General features: G+C 41.3%; 1 long non-coding RNA gene across 6 annotated transcripts in view; it reads left to right on the top strand.

Annotated features, from left to right (window-relative positions):
* The window catches only part of LOC125281119 (uncharacterized), a 225,606-nt gene that overhangs the window by 18,049 nt on the left and 184,118 nt on the right, over window positions 1-23,439 (top strand). For all 6 annotated transcript variants that reach the window (XR_008956443.1, XR_007188195.2, XR_007188198.2 and 3 more), the window contains one exon: window positions 4,473-4,567. This is a non-coding gene — a long non-coding RNA (uncharacterized LOC125281119). The remainder of the gene's footprint in view (window positions 1-4,472; window positions 4,568-23,439) is intronic.

Here is a 23,439-nt window from a genome sequence, read left to right as displayed (position 1 = left end):
CATTTTGAGACAACCTTATCTCTCTTATCTGTCAAATGAACACTTAGGAAATACAGTTTCTGTGAAAGTGTTTAAGCAGTAACTCTTAGGGAAGGTTTTTTGTTTTTGTTTTTTTTTGAAGAATGCTGATCTTGATCTACTTACGATACTTTTGAGTAGTTTCATTTAGAGAATGGACCATTAAAAATTAAAAAGTTTGCAAAAAAAACCCAAAGATAATGCAAAGAACAGCTATTTTTAGATTCACCTATTAACATTTCCCTGTTTACATTTGTGCAAATTTTTTTGCTCTCTATATTTATTAGTATATGTGTGCTACACATGTGTTTTTCCTGAGTCATTTGGGGTGTTACATATTATGTGGCACTTTATCTCTAAATATTTCAATGGACATTTCCTAAGAATAGAGATTTTTTGCTTACAGACAGTTACTGCTTCATAAATTTATATTGTTAAAATATTATCGAATCTGCTAATGCATATTGCAATTTTATCAGTTGTCCTAATAAGGACTTTTATAACAATTTTTTCTATGGTATGAGATCCAGGCTAGGGTTGTATATCCTGTTTCGTTGTTATATCTGTTTAATATCCTTTCATCTGGAATATTTTCACAGTTTGTCTTTTATCAGATTGACATTTTTGAAGAATATTAATTATACCTGTCCTTTTTTTTTTTCTTTTTTAAATAATAGAAATTTCCTCATTTTGTTTGTCTGATGTTTCCTCATCTTTAGAATCAGGTTATGCATGATGGGCCAGAACTTACTTTTTCCCCTCCTTAATAAGTTTATCCTTTTTCAAAATAAGGAGATTAACACTCATATAATAATATTATCTAAGTATAGACCTTCGTCAGACTCCGTCAATTATTCCCAAAATGTCTTTAGGGTAAGAAAATACCAGATCGGATGTCACATTTAGTCTTATTTTATCTGGAACAGTTTCTCAGTCTGAATTCCATGGCACAAACATTTCTGAGGAGGATTTAGCCAGTTGTTTCTAGAATGTCCTTCAGTGTTGGTTTGTTTGAAGTTCCCTCACGGTTAGACTCAGGTTTTGCACTGTTGGCAGCAGTGCTGCACGAGGGACATTGTGTTCCTCTCAGCGCGTCCTGTTTGGAGTCACACGAAGTCTCTTTGCCCCACAGCTGGCGATCTTAATTTTGATCACTCGGTCAAGGTTCGGTCTGCCAGGTCTGCCCCCCGCGTAATGTTGCTCTTTCCCCCTTTACAGACAGTAACTATCTTGTGGAGTGATGTTTTTAGTTCATGTCCTGATGACTCAAACTTTGACTCACAGGCTTTAGAATCCTTGGGTGATTCTTGCCTGAATCGGCTACTCTTACGAAGTTTGCCCAGCGGCGATCTGAAATGCCCATCATTCCCTCTTCATTTACTTACTGGTTTTCTCCCACAAAGAAGAGTGTTTCCTTAGCTCTTATTTATTTATTTGTATTGATTCATGGATTTGTGCTTGATCCTTTTTTTTATTATCGTTACTGATTTTCACGCTCAAATTGTCCTCGATTTGGCCAGTGGGAGCCCCCTGAGGCTGGCTCCTGTGCCTGGTGACACGTCCCCATCATTGTGACACATCCTTACTTTGGGGTGCTGAAGAGTCCTCCTCGTGAACTCTTCTGTGCCTGAGCCCTGGAAGTAAGTGGTCACTTCTCCATGCTTCTTGTATGAGAATGCCCGTGTCTCCAGAGCCTCGCCAAGAGTGACTTTTTCTGTTTAACTTTTGCCAAGCTGGTGGGTGAGAAATAGCAACTCAAGTGTAGTTTTAATTTCTATTTATGAGTGAAATTGAACATCTTTTCATATGTTTAAGGGGTATATGTGTGTATGTGTGTGTGTATTCATGTTTTTTGTCCATGTTTCACTCCTAAGTTACTAGTATTTACTTCTTCAATTTTAAGAGTTCTTTATGTATTATGAATGTTATCTCTTCACCTGTGATATGATGCAAATATTTTCTCTCATTTTATCTATTGCCTTTGGTTCATGATGGTTCTTTTTCTTGCCATGCAGATTTTATTAAAAATTTTCATGTAATCACATTATTAATCTTTTCCTGTACTTTTCCTGATTTTGGGTCCCAGTTAGCATGCTTTTCCTTATATCAGAGTTAGAGAAGATTCACCATTTTTTCCCTTCTACTACTTGTATGGCTTCAGTGTTTTACAGTTAGATCCTTGATTCATTTGGAGTCTATTTTTGTGTATGGTATGAAGTATGAATCTAATTTTATCTTTTTCCAGATGGCTAACCAATTGTTTTAACCATTTATTAAAAGTCAGTTTTTGCCCCAGTGATTTTTATATGCTCCGTTTTTTTTTTTTGTTTGTTTGTTTGTTTTAATCATACAATACTAAAGTTCCATCTGTACTTGGGTCTGTTTTTGACTTTCTGTATTACCACACTTGTTTGTCTGTCTACTCTTGGGCCAGCAACACACTTTTCATTATAGAGTCTTTAGAGTGTAATTTAATGTCTGGAAGAATTAACCCTCTGCTCTAGCATTTTAGTGTTTTCCTGACTGTTCTTGTACATGTATTTTTAATATGAAGTTCAGTTTCAGTTGCTAGCTTCATTAAAAAGAATTGTTGGTGGGGATTGCATTAAATTTATAAATTAATTTACAGCAACTTGACATTTATGCCAAAATAAGAAATGTCTTTTTTTTTTTTTTTTTAAAGATTTTATTTATTTATTTGAGAGAGAGAGCATGAGCAGGGGGAGAGGCAGCGGGAGAAGCAGATTCCCTTCTGAGCAGGGAGCTTGCCTCCAGGCTCGATCCCAGAACCCCGGGATCATGACCTGATGAGCCCAAGGCAGACGCTTAACCGACCGAGCCACCCAGGTGCCCAAAGAAGTTTTTTTGTTTTTGTTGTTGTTTTTTAAGTAGTCTCCACAACTAGTGTGGAGTCCAGCGTGGGGCTTGAACTCACGACCACGGGATCGAGACCTGAGATGAGATCGAGATGCTTAACTGACTGAGCCACCCAGGCACCCCTAAACAAAATGTTCTGTTCTATGTCTGGATTAATGTGGGGAATATAAAGACAGCAAAGCTATGATTTCTATCTTAAATAACTTAAATATCGTTTTGGAAGTCAGGTGTATGCTTATTTATATGTGTTAAAAAATAGAAACATTTCTTTGGTAGGTGGACTTGGAATTGAACCTAAAAGAAGTGTTGAATTTAGTAGAGAGACTCAAGGACATTTCAAGTGGGCACTGCTCAGGCGAAAGTAGGAGCAAGGTCTTGCCATGTCACATGAGGTCAGTGAGCTCACTGGCCTCCGGCTGAAGCATCGTGTTTGTATTGAAAAGTAAAGCGGGGGCGGTCAGTGGAAGGCCTTGAGCAGCCAGGGTTTGGATTTGTTTCACTCAGCAGCGAGGGCCTCCTGAATTAGTAATAATCTATTGCCGTGTAACAAATTACCCCTAACGTTAGTGGCTTAGGACCCCAGTGCACATTTATTATCTCTTAACAGAGTGTGCACCTGGGACTTGGGAACAGGAAGCACTGTTGCTGCCTTCCACTCCTTAGAAGCGAGCCAGTAAATTCAGCCCACGTTTTGGGGGGGGAGGGTGGCTAGATTCCATGCTTTAAGGAGAGGAGTGTCAGGGAATCTGGGAACACACTTTAAGCCTGTGTTGTGAAGAAGAGGGGCAGTGGTGGTACGATTTTGAAAAGGAAAAAGACCACGGTCTCTGGTATTTGGTGGCAGATGAAGAAGGGGAGGAATCGCACGCAGGTAGATCAGAGTGAAGTAATCCAGCAGTTAGGTACAGGTGAGGGGGGAAGGAGAGCACCTCGGAGGGATGCAGCAGTACGAGGGAGAAGAAGGTGGGAGTCACGGTGGCCCTGGGCTTTCAGAGCTGCGGAAAGATCCCATGCAGTAACCAGAAAGAGAAGCCAGTTTTAAGGGGATTAGGGTCCTTGTTTGGTTTTAGACACTCAAGGGAAAATTCCTAAGCAGTTGAGAGTTGATAGAACCAGGGCTCATGTTGAAACGTCCAGCCGAAGGGGGGAGAGTTCATATCTGTCACCCCAGACGTGATGGTTGAATTTCTCAAGGGATGAGGACGCAGGGAGGCCAGAGCGCGGGGACCCAGCCCCTGGGAAGCCCCGGCTCAGGGCACGGGTCCGCAGGAGGAGCCGGCTCTGCAGCGTCAGAGCCAGAGGCGAGCCAGCTGTGTTCCTGGCAGTGGTGAAAACAGTTGGAGGGTCAGGAGTTTCAGATGAAGCCGAATCTGAAGAGAATGATGTTTGAAATGAATGCATTTGCCTGCGAGATTTTTAGAGGTGACAGCAGTTTAAGTGGAGTAGAACAATTTTGGAAATTGGATTATAGCGTTTAATTCGATGATTAACTTTTTAAAAAGTGCTTGAGGTGGGAGGATGAGTGGCTGGCTTGCCTTTAGATTTTGAGATCTTCCCTCCTTCTTGCCTCCGTTTAGCACCACCAAGCCTCCCTGGAATGGTACTTCCCAGATCTTGGATTGAGGGATGAAGTAGGATTTCACCTCACTTGTTCTCAGAGAATCTTTTAACTGTAAGTGAAGTCAGCTTACTTTATCCTTCTTTTACTTCACCTCCTGCTTTTAACTATTCTCACCTGTGCTCTTCCCCGCCTCCCTTCCTTGCCCTTCCTTCTCCTTGCCCTGGTATGTGTGACTTTCAGGATCAGGTCCCAGACTGGGGGTCACCCACTTTCCCCCTCCCTTACCCCCCAACTTCAAGGGCGATTCTACTATACTCATGTTTCGTTAACTCAACTTTGCAGGGATGCAGTTAATGCCTACGAGGTATGATTAAAATTAGTAATTGACAAATGTCAGTACTAAATGGAAAAGGATTTCCTGTTCCTCGATACTATGTGTCTGTACATGTGTATAATCAGTTTCCAAGTTAGGAAAATAAGGGTTGATAAAATGGAGCAAAAACATGAAAATATTCTTATAGTTACTTTACGCGACATAGTATATCTCAAGATTTCTGTAAAGGATTTGAGATTAAATGGACCAAGAAATTGCATAGTGGAACACTGACAAAGCCAGAAAAAGTAAATCTGAGTTTTCTCTGCTACATGATATGATGATTATTATTTTCATTTTTTTTTTTCCTGATAGGGCTGTTTTTCTTTTAAGAAAAACTTTGGTTTCACTAAAGACTTCAAGAAGCTAAACAGAATAGCAATAACAAGTATCATTTCAAATCAAAGAGTAGACATTTTTGCTGTGAAAAAAGGACTATTATTGATAAGTTCTTTTTAGCAAAAAAGATAGGATTGCTCTCCATCACGTCATCTTTGAATAAATAGGGCAGCGTTGAGTCATGCAGCCTAGTTCTGCAGAATGCATAGAAGGTGAGCGTGGGAGAGATGATGGGGAGTGGGGGACACTGAGCCCGAGTCCCAGGAGTGAGGGGTAGTCTGAGAGACACTGGTGTGGACAGCACGGGTAACAAGTGGCTGTTGAAGGAGGCATGAACAGAGAAGCATTCCCGTGAAGGTTCTTTTGTGACATTTTTTTTTTTAAGATTTTATTTTTGGGGCACCTGGGTGGCTTAGTCGGTTAAGCATCTGACCTGACCTTCGGCTCAGGTCATGATCTCAGGGTTCTCGGATCGAGCCTGGAGTCAGGCTCCCTGCTCAGTGGGAAGCCTGCTTCTCCCTCTCCCTCTGTGTGTACTCTCTCAAATAAATAAATAAAATCTTAAAAAAATAAGATTTTATTTTTAAGTAATCTCTACACCCAAGGTGGGGCTCAAACTTACAACCCCCGAGATCAAGAGTCGCATGTTCCACTGACCGAGGCAGCCAGCGCCCCTCGTGAATTTTATTACATTATTAAGCTTTCCCTGTGTGTCAGTGGGTATGAGAGAGAGAGGGTCAGGAGAAAAAAAGGGAGTGAAGAGGGGCTGTCAAGATTGAGATTGTGTTGTCTTCACAGTTAAAGGTCTGGCTATATTTGCAATATGTCATGACTCTTACTACTTGTGCTTGGGCAGTTGTCAAAAAGTTAATGTGGGTAATTGGTCTAGTTTCCTTTTCCTGTCTCCCACCCATCCTATCCCCTCCTCTTTCCCTTATCTTCTCTGAGACTCCTTTCAGGCGCCCTCACTCCTAGAAGCTTCCTCCAGTGGCTGCTTCCATTCCCAGTGCCCCCCACTGGCTGGGCTAATTCTCCGTCTCCAGAATGTCTTGGGAATCCCTCCACCACTCGGCTTCTACAGCATGTTATGTGCGTGTCTGTGGATGTGTTTGTTTTCCTTACTAGACTGTGAGCTCCTTAGCGGGAGAGGTCAAGTCTCATTCATCTGTGTATCCCCCCATCTAATAAATGTTAGTTGAACGGACAGAGGAAAGATTTTCCCATGACTTGTCGATAGACTCAGCACGGTCCGTCAGTGTGGCAGTGACGTCACTGAGCTTTGAGGGTTGGGAGACCCGTGATCTTGGAGATAGACCACCTGAGCCTTAAATCGGGGTGGACTGAAAAATAAGTGAGGTGGAGTTCCTGATGTAGGGGTGGTCCGCCGAGAAGGTTTCAGGGAGGGCTGGGAGCAGGAAACAAATTATGCGATGCTGTGTGGGGGGTGCCCCGGGAGAGGCCTCAGGTGCAGGCTGCTCTGGAAACGTGTCATTAACTCCACCTGGGGAGGTCCTGGCGAGACTGGCATTTGACTCGAGTCTTGGAGTATGTAGTTGCTCACTGTGTGGAAAAGCAGGGGCGCGTGCCGAGTGGTGGAGGTATAGCCTCATTCTCCGAGGAGTTAAGGGAACCGTGAGGGTCCTGGGAGTTGGGGAAGGGGAACGTGGTGGGGAGTGAGGTAGGAGGAGCCATGTGTGTAATGCTAGTGTAGCTGGCCTTCACCCTGTTGGCTGTGGGGAGCCAGGGAAGGTTTTAAAATCGGAAGAATGGCACAGATGCACGTTTTTATTTTATTTTTATTTTTATTTAATTTTACTTTTTTAAGTAGGCTCCATTCCTAGCATGGAGCCCAACACAGTGCTTGAACTCATGACCCTGAGATCGAGACCTGAGCTGAGATCAAGAGTTGGCCACTTAACTGACTGAACCCCCAGGCACTCCCAGATTCACATTTTAGAAAAATGCCTGGCAGCAGTGTGAAAATTGGCCTGGAAGGGAAGAACTAAAGCGAATACACTGGTTAGGAAACAGGTGCAGCAGTCCGGATGCGTGGGATAAAGGGCCCGGATTAAGGCGTTGCGGCAGAGATGTGGAGAGAAGACAAGGAACCTGTGTTCTGGGATGAGGGGGGGAGGGGTTGTGAGATCGACTGGAGCTACATTCATGGAAGAACAGACAGTGGTTGTAGATTTTTTTAATCATCTAGCCATTGACTAGGAGAGTGGAAAGGAAGCCTTGGGCTTGGGTTTGGACATTTGAGAATGAGGCATCTAAATGGTGGTAACCAGCAGACCATTAGAAATGTGACTCTCAAGTTCAGGAGCAAAAGACATGGAGCGTGGAGTCACACGTGTGAAAGGGTGTGATTACAAAGAGAGAGCTAGCTGAGCAGTGAGGGAAGGCCGAGCACAGGACCTGGGACAACCCAGCATTTAAAGGGTGTACTCAGGAGAAGACCATCTAAGAACAGATTCAGAAAGGGGCGTCGCCAACATCAGATGCCACCAAGAGGTCAGGTTGGGATAAGAAGTAAAATGAGGCCATAGGGTCTGACCAAGTCAGAGGTTCTCAATGAGAAAAATTGTAATACTGGCATTAAAACTTCGTTCCAATGACTTAAGTGCAGTGGGTCTTAATGAGTAGGGAAAATGAATATAGACCACCTTTAAAAAAATTAAAATAGGCGGCAGATTACAGATAAAGGGCAGAGGGAAGGTTTTTATTTTAGGATAAGATAGTGTAAGTATACTACGATGGTGTGAATGTGTGCACACATGCTTGGAACAGCCATTGTAGGAATGGAGAAAAAGCTCACCAGGTCATGGCATGTTGCCCAGCAGTGAGGGCCTGGCTGGAGTGGAAAACAAGTTATTCTACCAAATGGTAGAGTAACCTGACTTTTCTTCCGTGGCAGTCTCTTTATCCTGGGAGCTGGAACAAGTAAACTACAACATGATTATTTAGTCGCTTAACCGACTGAGCCACCCAGGTGTCCCTATTGTAAGGTTTTTAAAAAAGTAACAATTCTTTGTTTGTGTGTGGTAAAATATACGTAAGACCTACTATTTTAAACATTAAAAAATTTACCACTTGTGAAATGTGCAGTTCTGTTAACATGAAGTACATTCACACTATTAGGCATCCATCCCCACTGTCCATCTCCAGAACCTTTTTCATCAATCCCCAGCTGCAGCTCTGTGCCAGTTAAACGCCACATCCCTTGGGGCACCCGGGTGGCTCAGTCGGTTAAGTGTCTGCCTTCGGTTCAGATCGTGATCTCAGGGTCCTGGGGTTGAGTCCCATATAGGGCTCCCCACTCAGCAAGGAGCCTGCTTCTCCCTCGCCCTTGTCTGCCGCTCCCCCTGCCTGTGCTCTCTCTCTCTGTCAAATAAGCACATAAACTATTTAAAAAAAATAAACACCAAATCCCCATTTGCTCCCCCTCCCGCCCCAGCCTTTGGCAAACGCCATTCTACTTTCCGTCTCTTGGAATTTGACTACTCTAGAAACCTAGTACAAGAGGAATCATACAATAGTTTTCCTTTTGTGATTGGCTTCCCTTAGCATCACGTCTTCCAGCTTTATCCGTGTCGTAGCCTATGTCAGAATTTCCTTCACTATTCTTAAAATGTGATTTGAAAACACCGTGTTTTCTAGAATACAACTGTTCCACAACCACTGTAAGGTCTCAAGCTGTGCCACGTTCGTGTTCCACAGGACAGGGAGGTGGAAGAAAGGAGTTCACATTTATTACCTCCGTCCCATTTACCAGGTGTCAGGTGCTGCATTGCTTGCAGATGCTTCGTTCGACTCATTCGGTCTTCACGACCACGCTGTGAGGGGGATATTACTGTTCCTCTCGTTCTACAGCTGAAGGAGTGGAATTTCAGAAAGCTTAAAGTAGCTTGCGGAAGGTCCCACAGCTGGCAGGGGGATTCAAATCCTGGTCATCCCGATACAGACTCCATGCTCGTTTTACGACCCTTCAGTTCTCTGTGTGGTACTGTAACTCAGTATACTCTTCTGAGGGAGTCCAGTCTCTTTCCTCTGCACATAATGAAGATGTGCTTTTTAAGGTTTTCCTGGTGTTCAGCAAATGTTCGAGGCTCCTCAGGAACACTTAAGTGTTCCTGTTTTGTATCGAAGCTTTTAAGAACAGAATCAAGCATTTTCCAAAAGTGAAGAATTCCTTGTGTAACTAACTGAGTTCCTATAGTGACTGATTTAACATTGGTCTGGTGTATTTGTCCAACTTGGACTTCATCTGAGGTAGTTGATAGCACTAAGTTGGTAGATTTATAGCATAGATTCCTGAAGGAAAAATATTTTTATTGACTGAATTTATGTTTCAATCCTAATCGCAAATAGGAGAGGAGAAAAATTTAAAAATGAAAAATACATAACTGTTCATTTTCAAGGATCTCACAAAGCAAAATATTATTCAAGTAATCTGACTGCAGTATTTAAAGCCAAAAGCCACAATCTGATACTTGCCTTGCTGAAGGGTTTTTTTTTTTTAACCTATTAATGTTTCTCTGAATTCTTGAATCTTCTATCCTGTGCCAGTGAAAGACATTTTTCTTTAAAGATCCAAGCAATGACAGTGACGTATCAAGGCTGTTGGAGTGGATGATCCTGATTAAGTTAAAAAAAAAAAAAAGTCATTTACAGAATAATTATTTCCAGAACTGGAACCTTCATGGAAGTAAGCCAGTGGGTTTTGGTGTTGTTGGAAGGCTGTGTACTTACCTCTGCATCTTCGTTCCCTGTTTTGCTTTGAAAGCTTTGGGAACACCGCTGAGTTTTTGAGTTTCTTCTGCATTCCGTGACTGATTGATTGTTAGATCCAAAGTCCGAAGTTTGTGTTGACTTTAGAAAGTCATGCTCTGAAGCCCCTTTTTGGAATGAGTTTAAAGAAGGAAGAGTATCAAAAGCCAGGTTCAGTCTTACAGTGGAAGCTTGGAAAAGGTTAAGTGGTTCTCTGGGACCATTAGAGTAGATCACATTACCTTCTAAAGTAATGATGAAAACAGGAGTAAATTGGAAGAACTGTAAGACACCCTAAATTCTTCCTTCAGGCAAATAAAACCAAATCATCCAGGATAGATCATTGTTTCTCTCCATTTTGTTTTTTATTTTTCCTTGAAGATTGACAGAATGAGAAATTTCACAACCCCCGACAGTGGTTAACATTTAAGTGTTTTTGTATCCAGGTGATTAGGAAATGCAGAATCTTTTCTGTTACATCAAACTCTGCATAAAATTTAAAAGCAACTAATTAAAGTCTGTAGTGAAAAATTTCTCATCGTTAAAAGTCATGGACCAAGAGTGCATTTGCCTGCCTCAAGTTGGGGACTTAAACTATAATCAGATGTTCATGCCGTATCATTTTATTCAAATGTAAAGGAAAGAACAATGTTCCAGATACGGAGCAAAGGTATTTTTAAAGTATGCAATGTGTGTGTGACTCTTGCTGAGTCAGGTGAGTGGGTGATGCCGGGCAGGGTTGTAGTGAAAACTGACTTCTGGCAAGGACCGAGAACCCGTGCCACACACAGCAGGCATGGGGCCGAGGATATGCTCAAGGAGAAGGAAGCCTCTGGAAGGGGGTCCCCGGGGTGGTTAGCTGGTGGGTCCAGTGGCTGAGGAGAAAGCTTTGACCCAAAAGGACTAGATCTGGGCCTAGAGGCTAATGGCCTTGCTCTAGAGTTCACCCTACGCCTGGGAGAGGTACAGGGGAGAGGTACAACAGGACTGACTCCAAGGAATTGCTGGGCCGAGGCAAAATACAATCATGGAAGGCCTAGGAGAGTCCTTTAAAAAAAAAAAAAAAAGATTATTTATTTATTTATTTGAGAGAGAGAGGGGAAGGGGAGGAGCAGAGGGAGAATGTGAAGCAGACTCTGTGCTGAGTGTGGAGCCTGATGTGGGGCTTGATCTCATGACCCTGAGATCAATACCTGAGCCCAGATCAAGAGTCAGACCCTTAACCGACTGAGCCACCCAGGCGCCCCTAGGAGAATCCTTCTAATGGTCACGCTGTCTGACACTCTCTCTCTCTCTCTCTCTCTCTCTCAAAAAAATAAAATCTTAAAAGAAAAGTTCTAGACCTACTATGACATTTTTTGTGATTGCTCTGTTGTGGAGTTGGAATCCTAAGGACCAGGACAGGTTTGAGGTACAGAGGTTAGTTACATGGCTCTAGTTTAATTATCCTCTGGTTTTTGTCTTTGTGGTCTGCATTGCTGTTAAATTTTATGAAACTTAGTAGCGTAGTAGCGTTTTCTCTTGTTTAAACTGGAGCAAAAATCATTCTTTGCTCTCAGGCAACATGTCAACTAACTTTCTCACTTGGAATATATTTAGTCGGCAGATGACTGTTGGCACGTACTAAATACGAGTGCACTGCATGCTTCAGGTAGATAACAAGATGCATCAGAGGAAGACCTGCTTTTCGGGTTGTGTGATCTAATGGGACAAATGATGGGTTCCTCAGACCCAGCGTAGGTTCAGATCCTGGTGCTGACATGTACCAGAAGCTACTCAGTCTCTCTAAGGCTTCCAGGGTTGAACAGCTAGTCTGTATCAACACCAGGATCCCTGTAAAGGTCCTTATCTCGTAGGAGTGCTGGAGGCCTACAGAAATAGTGGCTGGAGAGGGTTTAGAACGTAGGAAGTCCTCTGTAAACGCTGGAGCATGGGTGGGTGGATAGATGCTGCCCCATGGCCCCAGGGCATTATGACTTTGCTGGAGGTTCAGTGTTAGAGACATGACTTGGGGAGTTACATGTATGGAAGCAGTCACTGAGACTGTATGACACTGAACGGCATCGCCAGAGGCAAACACAGGAAACGATGGGACAGAACACAGAAGCTTATTTTATTTTACTTTTTTTTGCGGAAGTAGACTGGCGATTATATTTCTTATTTTCTTTGATGTTCTGTTTGTATTACTTTGTGATAACTCAGATGTTAAAGGCATTGAATCAGACTACTATCAATATGAAGATAACTCATCAATTTTTTTAATATATAGTGATTGAGCCTGTTACGTACGCCTGTCGTGGATCCTAGCACTAGATCTGGTTTATCAGTACTGAAAGTGAAACAGCTAAGGAGCCATCTTGGCGGTTGGCTCTCATACTCAGGAGTGTGGCTGACTATTCAAGATAGGTGGTTATAAATGTTTGAGGGTTTTCAGGCAAAATGAATGAAACTACTAAATAATAAAGAAGAGGTGGAGTTGGATTTCTTAGCTCTTTTGCTCAGACAATGTGATCTCAATTTATGTTAATATCTCTAAATATTTAATATCACTGATTGCCCTGTGATGTGCCTTATTCTTTAAAAAAAGTTATGTAATACTTGGTCCATGTAAAAGGTTATATAATTCTGTAAATTAATGGAACATTATCAATACTTTGAAGCTAGCGTGTGAAGAGGAGCTTAAATTGTTTACTGCACTGTTCCCAGTTCACTGAAGGTACATTGGTCAGTCATTACATATTTCTTGAATGCCACCTCTGTGTCTCCTGCCAGCTGTCTGATATTGGGCCTGGGGCCCTTGTGGGTCAGTAGGTCCAATATTTGGGAAAAAGAGCTGAACCACGAACCAGCAGGGTGTGAGGACAAGCTGTAACCTGCAGTGTCCGTGTCTGTCACATATCAACCAAGTAGAGAATCAGGGTTTCAGACAGTGACTGCTGTGTAGTTCCCCCTTCCAGATCTCAGTAAAATCCCCCTTTCGGGCACCTCTGACCTAGTGACATTGATGGAAGGGGATCCCACCTTAACCAGCTTGCTCCAGTACAAGCCATCACATGTTCTGGTGCTTATTATTGGATGGTAAACAAGAGAGGCATTCACAATTATTTCTGCCTAGAAAATATCAGAATAGTTATTTAAGACGTCATGATAGCGTAAAAATAAATTTAACTTGATCCTATCATTGTTTTCTTTTCCATTAAACTGTATCTTTATTTTTAAAGCCATGAAATAAGACAGGAGTAATATAATCTCACCTTCTTTTGTTAAAAGAAAGTATTCTTTTAACTTGATAAATAAAATGGATCTCATGCTAAAAAAAATTTTTTTAATTACCCAATACAGTGCCATCTAGTGATAAATAATTTACTTCCCGGTTATTGAAAATAGTCCACTACAGCATTTTACTTCTTAATACATCAAGAGCTTCACTTTTAATTATGCCTAACTCATAAGATATATTATAGGGGACTATTTCTAAATAAATCAGATAGTCATAAATAATTAAAAAGAACTAGAAAAGGAAAAAAAAGAGCTAGAAAAGATTTTTTTATCCTTAGAATTATTTCTGCATCTACATATGTAGTGAGTCATAGTTTGTTCATTTACTGGCTACTGTTTGGATCCAGGAGGGAAATGAATTTTTAGTGTATGGAAAGAATAGAGTTATTTTAGAAATGTGATGAAGCAGAATGAACATGGGTTTTAAAATCAGGCAGGCAAGGATTTGTCTTCTTGGTCTTGTTTTTCTTATGATCTGGCAGGCAGGGCGCTTATAACTTCATATGCATTGAATTACTGAATATTCTCCAAAACCAGAAGAGCCATTTCACAAATGAGGAAACCAGGCTCACAGAATAGTTAAGTTTAGGGTGCTTATCTCGTTGCTTTTTGGTTATTTGTGTGTTTCTCTAGTACAGAGTGACCCTTTGCAGGGAAGCTCTTAGTCCTGTGTGTTTTCCCAGCCAGAAGAACATGTTTATACATCTCCAATTCAGCGGGTGAATATTGGATTTTTTTTTCTTCCATGCATGAAAACGCAATAGCCACAGTGAAAACAATAGAAAATTAAGTTGCTCAGATAAAACAGTGTTTTCTCTATCTTTTATTCAAATGGAAAAACAACATAATTTTAGAACAAGTATTACACAGTCGGAAACCCTCACTCTAGTGTCTCACCTTGGCCACTTTTTTGTTTAATTTTAATTTCAGTTCTACATGCCTGGAATTCAGAGACGCCAGGAGTTCTACAAGGCTTGTTACAAAACCGCCACCCGGGTCCCAGCTCCTGGGAGTTCAGCTCTGAGACCTGATTCTCCTGTTATTCGCCTCCAAATCTCTAAATGCGTGTTGCTTTCCCGGTTTTTAATTTTTCATTCGTAGGCATTACCTTTGACTTCTCATGATAGAAGAAGAGAACTTACCTTTCTTTTGCACCTCACCCTAGGTGCGGAGCTCTCCTCCCTTCTCATTACATAGTTAAATTTTGAATAATAATCAGTGTTTACATTAATTATGACTATGAAAACATGATTTGCAGCTGAGGCTTAAAACCCATGAAAGTTTTCCCTGGTGTTAATAATTGTGCATTTTGGAAAAGAGGGTGTTGTTCGTTTGCATAGCTTTTTATGTATTTATCACTTAGTCATTTCTAAACTCTTCTCCAGGTATCTAAATATAGTTAGGATATGTGACCTTGAGCCAGTTGTTTAGCTCTTCTGATGAAATACTTTGTCATTCGTAGAGTGAAGTGTCCACATGACACGAAGACTCGTATCTCTGTAACTTTTTGGTTCCATGAAAGGAGATGTGGGTATTTTGTGCAGATCTCATCATTAGTGGGCAGCATTGCCTCCCCCCTCCCGCCCCAGCTGGTGGTCTTTTCTCAGGTTAGCTGGAGCATCTCTGCGGCCTCCGAGGGGGCCCTGGGACTCAGGGTCTGGCTGGACGTGGAGCCCCCATTTGTGTGTGACCAAGACTAATGATCAGCAAGAGCTCCTCAAGTATGCATGATAAGCTGAGAAATACTGTCATTCCAGTCAGAAGATCAGAGACTCTCTGATTAGGGAGACTTACCTGAGTCTTTCGACAGGTGGAAGCGCTGGTTATTTTTTATAGTGAATAGTCGTGGAGAAGCAGAGTGGGTCCATAAAGTTCCCAGGGGTGAAATAGGACTACATGGCATAGAAGATATGAGCAAACAACAATTCAAATCTTGTTTGGGACAAACAAAAATAAAACAGAGAGAAACTCTGGCAGTATAGCTCCTCACGGATTGTTCTAGAAAATAATATTGGACACATAAACATGAACGATCTAATGACTCTTAGCTTGGTAGGTATTTTGTTCACCTCAGTCATGGACTTGGTGTGGTTGTGGATAGTGTTGAGATGTTATTTTGAGGTATGTCCTTATTACCATATATGAATGTGGAAGAAAAACTAGAGGAGAGAATGAGTTTATACTATCTTAATAGAGTTTGGCACAGAAGCTGTCATTCTAGACAACAAGCGCTAGGAGGCCACAGAGACTTTGATTCTGATGGACGAGCTTGAGTCATGCATCTTTCCTGTCGGAGTTGAAAAAGAAACCCAGGGTAAAAAGCCCTCTTGAAATGCTGTCAAAACTTATGGTTCAGGATCAGATAAACTAGATTAAAACTGCATTCTCCTATTTTTCATAATGCGGTAACGAATGAATCTAACATATGACATGGTTTGTAAGTAAAATGACATACGTATACTCACATAAAACCACCACTTTTAAAAACTGTGCTTCTGGTTTTTAGTTCTTGGACCTTCGGATCTCTGTCCCCCGATTACCTTATGCCTGGATGAGTTCAGTAGCTTCCTAATTGATCACACTTTCTGTCTCATTTTCCTGCAGTCCGTTCTGCTCATTGAAAATGAAGGTTTGTATCAAAAATAGTTTTGGTCCCTTGTGTTCTCTCATGAGAAACCTTTGGTGGTTCATGGTCACACCGTATTTCAAATCCAAGCCCATTTGTTCATTCGTTCATTCCGCAAATACATATGAGTACCTTTGGTACAACAAGACAGAGCCTCAGGGGTTCTGCCCTCCTGGGCTTTATGTTTGCCCAGGCGTTTTCTGTGTGTTCGCCGCGGTCTGTCTTATAGCTGAACAAGGATGGCTTTTCTCGCCTAAACTTTTACCTTTGTGCCTTTAAACATGAATCAGCCTCTCTGTCATTTCATAATTCTCATCTTTGAGGACTGCTCTGCATATTCAAAACCTGATCTCTCTCAGTGGCTCCGATCTCCCAGCCCTTGGGGTACTTAGTTCATTCTATACTAGTTGCACTTATTTTTAGTTTTTTTGTGTATTAAAATTTAAGTATTTAAATATGTACGTGCGGTTGCTTAAGAATGAGGTGGTCTTTTACTTCTTTTTATTTGCTGTAAGAACGTAATATTCTAAAAAAGGGAATATTGCCTTAATGACTGTAGCACATGCCACTGGTTGCTTTCCTCCTCTGCTCTGGAACCTCGACTTCATTAAAAAGTCTTGGCATGTCCGCGTGCCTTGGGGATGGTGGGCTGGGCCCCACCTCTGGCCGCCGGGAAGCTCCATTCCTGCCCGCTGATTAGTTTGAGTGGAAGCACGGAACCTGGTTCTGGCCCACAGGAGCTTCGGGAAAGGGTTTCCTCTCCGGGAAGATCCTGCCCGCTGTGGGCCACACTCCAGCAGTCTTAGAGGCCCCGGCGAGCACCAGTGGTCACAGGAAGGATGGAGGAGCACAAAGACAGAGGGGGCTGTGCCCCTGCCTGGCATGATTGAGCCTTCCTCCCTTGGGGTTTCTTGCTGTGTGAAGGTTGGTTCGGGATTCTCTCTCCCTTTCAGATGAAGGCGTTGGGCTGACTCCTCGTCCTTCAGGTCTCAGTTGGCTTCCTTGGGTATCAGTACCGCCCTGGACTGCACGCTCCGTGAGGGCAGGAACGGTCTCTTGTTCACAGCGGTGTCCTTAGGAACTAGCCTAGGGCCTGGGGACTGATAGTTTTTAGTATCTTCTTTATTTGTATTTTCCTGAAAGTAGACCCAGGAGACAGGGACAGATCGTTACCTTGGGAGACTCCGACTTTATAACCCCTGGAATATCTCTACAGCCCTGGCTTTGTCACCCTCTGAGATGTGCACGCAGTCCTCAAGGGAGGTATATCTCTTACTGACCGTTCAGTCACCCTTTCAGTTCTGAGGCTTGTCCCTTAATCCAGGTCTCCGTGAAATTTGCCCAGAAAGCTCTAAGTGTGCAGGTGTATAAAAATACTTGCTTCCTGACTGTGACACACAATTTGTTACAAATTGAAAGAGTACATCGAGCCCCGTGATCCCAACTGGGGCAGGGATTGAGGGCTTTGGTGGTATGACGGGGGGAAGTGTAGCAGAACGATCTGGGGGAATTTCTTAAATAAATTATATGGTTTCCACCCCCAGATTCTGACCTCCTCCTGTTACTGTCCAATTCCTTAGGAGTTTGGTTTTTGTGTGGCCCAAAAGGTGAGATCCTGCCCTGTGTTTGAGTCCCTTCTGTAGCCTTTCCTATTAAAGTTCGTAGTAGAACCATTTTGTCTTGACATCTCATCCCAAAGCTGCTGTGTCATTGTTTACGTCCAGTCCTCCTGATTCTTCAGTTTTGTGCTTACTTACATGGATTTGGTGGGATCTGCTAAAGGAGGTTTCTTTTTTGTTTTTCTTTTTAAAATTAAAATCTTGCCTTTTTAAAGAGAGGGTTTGAGTCAACTCCATGGCAAAAATACATAAAATGAAATAGCGTATCAACAGAAAATCCGAACTAAGAAAAAAGTTACAAATATGTTGACTTACTTTAATTCAGATTTGGTTCTGTTTTTTTTTTTATTTGTTGCCTAGTGCAGAATGGCAAATATCAATTATATTTATGATTCTTAACATTTTTTTTTTTCAAGATTTTATTTATTTATTTGACAGAGATAGAGACAGCCAGCGAGAGAGGGAACACAAGCAGGGGGAGTGGGAGAGGAAGAAGCAGGCTCATAGCAGAGGAGCCTGATGTGGGGCTCGATCCCAGAACGCCGGGATCACGCCCTGAGCTGAAGGCAGACGCTCAACCGCTGTGCCACCCAGGCGCCCCCAGATTCTTAACATTTTTAAGTCACAGACCCTTCTGATGAAATCTGTGGATCTTTTTCTGAGAAGAGTGAACACACACACAAACGCAACTTTGCTGCAATTTGGGGCCCATCCTTCCCCCACTGAGGGTCCATGGAACCTTGTGTTATCGGAGACAAAACATACCCTTTTCTTAGAAAGGAAGAAAATGTTCTTAGTATTAGGTTCTAAAAAAGACTATTTCCATAATAAAATATTTCAAGCATATAGAAAAATAGACTAAACTACCATCAGGTTTGTAATACTTGTTCTAGTTCTTTTTTCCCCTAAGTAGTAAAATATCATATCAAGATAGATTTTTGTTCAGCATTTTTTTGTTTCATTCTCTTCCTTTTGTCCTTAGTAGTAGAAACCACTATCCTGAAGTTAGTGTGCAACATTTCTTTCTTTTTTTTTAAAGATTTTATTTATTTATTTGACAAAGAGACAGCCAGCGAGAGAGGGAACACAGGCAGGGGGAGTGGGAGAGGAAGAAGCAGGCTCCCAGCGGAGGAGCCTGATGTGGGGCTCGATCCCAGGACCCTGGGATCACGCCCTGAGCCGAAGGCAGACGCTTAACGACTGAGCCACCCAGGCGCCCCAGTGTGCAGCATTTCAACACATATTTTATACTTTTACTACCTTTGTATAGCTCTGTGGTGCTATATATATATACTATGTATATACTGTGTGTATACTATATATTGTATATATATTGTATACTATATAATATATATTGTATATTATATATAATATATATACAGCATTATTTTATATGATTTCAAACTTAAACATTTTACTGTCTGTAGTTTTCTGCAGCTTTGTCTAACATTTTTTTTTTTTTTGCGGTAAAAGTCATATAACATGAGCTCTTCCCTCTTAACAAATTTCTAAGTGCACAGTACCTTATTGTTAACTGTAAGCACAGTGTTGTGCAGTGGATCTCTAGAACGTGATCCACTAGATCTCTAGTGGATCTCTAGAACGTCTTCATCTTGGGTGACTCGATCTCTTTACTCACTGCACAGCAGCTCCCCATTTCTCCCTCCCCCCAGCCCTGGCATCTGCCCTTCTCCTTTCTGTTCCTGTGAGTTTGACTGCGTTTATGTAAGTGGTATCGTGCAATAGCTGTCCTTCTGTGACTGGCTTGTTTCAGTTAGCAGAATGTCCTCAAGGTTCGTCTGTGCTGCGTATGACAGGATTCCCTTCTTTTTGTGGCTGAATAATACTCCCTTGTGGGTATAGACCTCATTTTCTTTATCTGTTCATCCACCGATGGACATTTAGGTTGTTTCCACCTCTTGGCTGTTACGAATAGTGCTTCAGTGGACATGGGAGTGCAGGTATCTGTACAGATTCTCATTTTAATTCTTTTGAATAAATATCCAGAGTGGAGATGGCTGGATTGCATGGTAGTTCTATTGATAATTTTTTGAGGTACTGCCATACTGTTTTCCACCGTGACTGCATCATTTTCCATTCCCACCAGCAGTGCACGAGGGTTCAGTTTCTCCACATACTTGCCATCACTTGCTGTTTTCTGTTGTTTTGTTAATGGCTGTCCTCACAGGGGTGAGGTAGTACCTCATTGTGGTTTTATTTACATTTCCCTCATGAGTAATGATGTTGAGCATCTGTTTACTTACCTGTTGGCCATTTGTAGGTCTTCTTTGGGGAGAAGTGTATTCAAGTCCTTTGCCCATTTTTTAATCAAGTGATACTTGATATTTTGCTATTGAACTGCGGAAGTTCCTTATATATTTTGGATATTAACCCCTTATCAGATACGTATTTGCAAATATTTTCTCCCATTCCGTGGGTTGTGTGTCACTCGATTATTTCTTTTGCTTTGCAGAAGCTAATTTTTTAAAGAGTTTTGCACACTAACTCACCTTTTTTTTTTTTTTTAAGATTTTATTGATTTACTTGAGAGAGCGTGAGCATGAGTGGGGTGGGGGTGGTAGGGGCAGAGGGAGAAGGAGAAGCAGACTCACCACTGAGCAGGAAGCCCAGCTACGGGCTCCACCCCAGGACTCTGGGTTCATGACTTGAACCAAAGGCAGACGCTTAACCAACTGAGCCAGTCAGGCACCTCGCTAATTTTTTTTTTTTTTTTAACATTTATCCGTCTTTGATAATGTGGCTGTGTTTAATTTTTCTAAATACATGTAGTATTTCATTATAAGACGGTATCACCATATGCTTATCCGCTCTCCCATTAATTCATGTTTGAGCTGTTTACACTTTGTTGCTATTACAGGCAGTGCTAACAAACATTCTTACGTATACCTCCTGATGTACATGTGCTCGTTTCTCTACGGAACGTAGTCAGGAGGGGAGTTGCTTGTAGACATGAGCGTCTTCGCCTTTATTCTTGCCAAATTGCTCTCTGAAGTGGTTGAGTCAGTTCAGTTTTCTATCATTATCGTATCCCATTTTGCCAGTCTGGTGTGAAATGGTATCTTACTGTAGTGTTAAATTGCATTGTACTGAGTTTGGACATCTGATGTTTATTTTCCACTCAGATTTTCTATTCTGTTAATTGGCTGTCCACTTTTTTTTTTTTCCCCGACTCATTGTTTGTGTTTGCTTATTGGTTTGTAAGAGTTCTTCATGTATTCTGCACATTAACACTCTGCTGGTTATCAATATCTTCTCCAAGTCCATGACTTGGATTTTCATTTTGTTTTTAAAGAATCTTCTGTTATTTAGAAATTTAAAAAAAAAACTTAATGTAATAATAATTCATCAACTTTTTAATCTTTTTTTTAAATCCTGCATTACCCCAAGGATATTTTTTTCTAAAAGTTTTCAAAGTTTTATTTTCACATTTAAGTCTTTAATTATCCTGAAGATGTTTCTCAGTGATAGGAAACATGGATCTAATTTTGTTTCCTTATGGATGACCCTGTCTCAGCACCGTTGTTCAGTAGCTCATCCTTGCCCCTCTGATTTGCAGTACTACTGCTATTATATGTCAGATTTCTAAATGTGTAGGTGCCCTGCTGCCTGTCATTCACCTATACCATTTTATTTACTGTGGTAAATAAACATTTTGGAGGGCAAGTTGCCTACCTGTTTTCTTCTTCAGATTTATTGAAGCTGTTCTTGGCTCTTTTTTCTTACGGATTTTAGGATCAACTTACCATAGTCCATGAAAGACCCTGTAGGAAGTTTTATTAGAATTATATTGAATTCCAATTCAGTTTAGAAATATTTATTAGGTTTTCACCCACAAATATTTCCCATTTACTCAGCTCTGTAGTTATCTCCATAAAGCTCTTGAAGTTTTTCATTAGATTTATTATTAGAAAGCTTATAGCTGTAGTTACCATTTTAAGTGGTAGTGTTTCCTATTTAAATTACAAAGTGCTGTTTTTTGGCTTATAGGAATTTGATTCGTCTATCCAGAAACATCGATAAACTTATTTTTTTATTAACTTTAATAGCTTTCCTTCATGATGCTCTGTATAAATAATTATCACACTGGAATAAGGACAGTTTGGTCACCTCAACACAAATTATAAATTTTTACCTCATTTCTGTTTTTTCCTTTTTTTTTTTTTTAAGTAGTTTCCATGCCTAATGTGGGGCTTGAATTCACGACCCTGAGATCAAGAGTCGCATGCTGTACTGACTAAGCCAGCCATTATTTTTAAATAAGATTAACTAGGACCTCTACACTATTGAATAGAAGTAATGATTGTAGTCATCTTTGTCTCATTTCCTGGCTTTTTAAAGGAAATACTTCTATTATTTAATCATTAGGTATGATTTTGCTATAGGGTTTTGATAAGTAAGTTATATATATATATTTTTTAAAGATTTTATTTATTTATTTGACAGAGATAGAGATAGCCAGCGAGAGAGGGAACACAAGCAGGGGGAGTGGGAGAGGAAGAAACAGGCTCATAGCGGAGGAGCCTGATGTGGGGCTCGATCCCGTAACGCCAGGATCACGCCCTGAGCCGAAGGCAGACGCTTTAACCGCTGTGCCACCCAGGCGCCCCAGTAAGTTATATTTTTTATATGCTAGGGTGTGTGTGTGTGTGTGTATGCACACACACACACACATGCGCTTAGTTTTAAACCATGAAGGTGGGTAAAGAATGAACAAAATCATTCTCATTCTCTAAAGACAGATCTGACCTTGGATGAACTTTCTACTTAGTTCCTCTGAATCCTGATAAAAATGGAAAGTCAACTATGTTACTAGGCAACATTGCTTATGATAAAAGTGACCTTTACTTGGTAAATGTATTTGGCCTGGGAGGAACTACACGTCAACTCTAAGTTCTTGGTTGGAAGCAGTAGTTTTGAGGTTCCCTGGGAGTCGTTTGTGGACATGAGTATGTCGTTCGTGGGGTCCCTAGAAGCTGTGGCTGGGACCATCAGATGAGATACTGCTTTCTGTTTATGACAAGGGCTTCTAAGCCTGCGTGACTCTGCACCCACTCTCTGATTCTCATTTCCTTGTACCTGAGCTGTTGTCTGAATCCAAAGCTCTGGGATAGCCATGTGGATTCCTGGAAAGACTCCTCCCATGAAGAGAAATGCTTGAAACTACCCTGCCGGGATGCCGTGTTTTCTTCTTAATGCTTTCTGAGTCGATGGCTGTGGTGTGTGTGGCCTTTGCTAATTGGGTAGCCCAGAACCTGTGGTTAGAAGTCTCACGTGGGCACTGTACAGTGCATCCAAACAAAATGCAGAAAGTGTTTACTGGGGCTGATCTATGTTTGTAACTCTCACTTACAACCTTCAGTTTTTAATTTTTACCTATTAGAAAACTCATACTCAACATTGCCTGTAAATTAATATGATAAATTTGAACTTACGAAAATAAATACATACAGTACACCATCTTTATTTTCTTATGTGTTAGTTTCCATCTGGGTTTGCCAACCCCCAGTGGTTCTGCTACTAAAACAAAGTTTGATAACAAATGCTTTAGACCTGTGCAGGCCGGTGGGTGGATATTTGCTTTTCTAATATATGGCTATTAAAATAATTAAATATAATTAAAAATTTAGTTTCTTGGTTGCACTAGCCTCATTTCAAGTGCTCACGAACCACATACGGGTAGTGGGCTACCATCTTGAATAGTGTAGATGAAGACCATTTTCAACATCATGGAAAGTTCTGTGGGACATACTTTTTAGGTTTTACTTTTTATCATCTGAATATATCCAGATTATCAGAGAGCTTTATATTTTTACTGTGTATGTTATATACTTTGAGAAACTGCTGGATGAGCCAATCAGGATATCTGTCAGGGACAGTATTGAAGATGCCAGTACATTATTTAATGTAATAATATGGTAGAGAAATTTTTCTCCAATTTGCATACCAGGACAAATTCTGT

The sequence above is a fragment of the Ursus arctos genome, unplaced genomic scaffold (genome assembly GCF_023065955.2).
Source record: "Ursus arctos isolate Adak ecotype North America unplaced genomic scaffold, UrsArc2.0 scaffold_3, whole genome shotgun sequence".
NCBI classification, from domain to species: domain Eukaryota; kingdom Metazoa; phylum Chordata; class Mammalia; order Carnivora; family Ursidae; genus Ursus; species Ursus arctos.
Note: the sequence above shows the minus strand (reverse complement) of the source record. Positions and strands in the feature narration are given on the sequence as shown.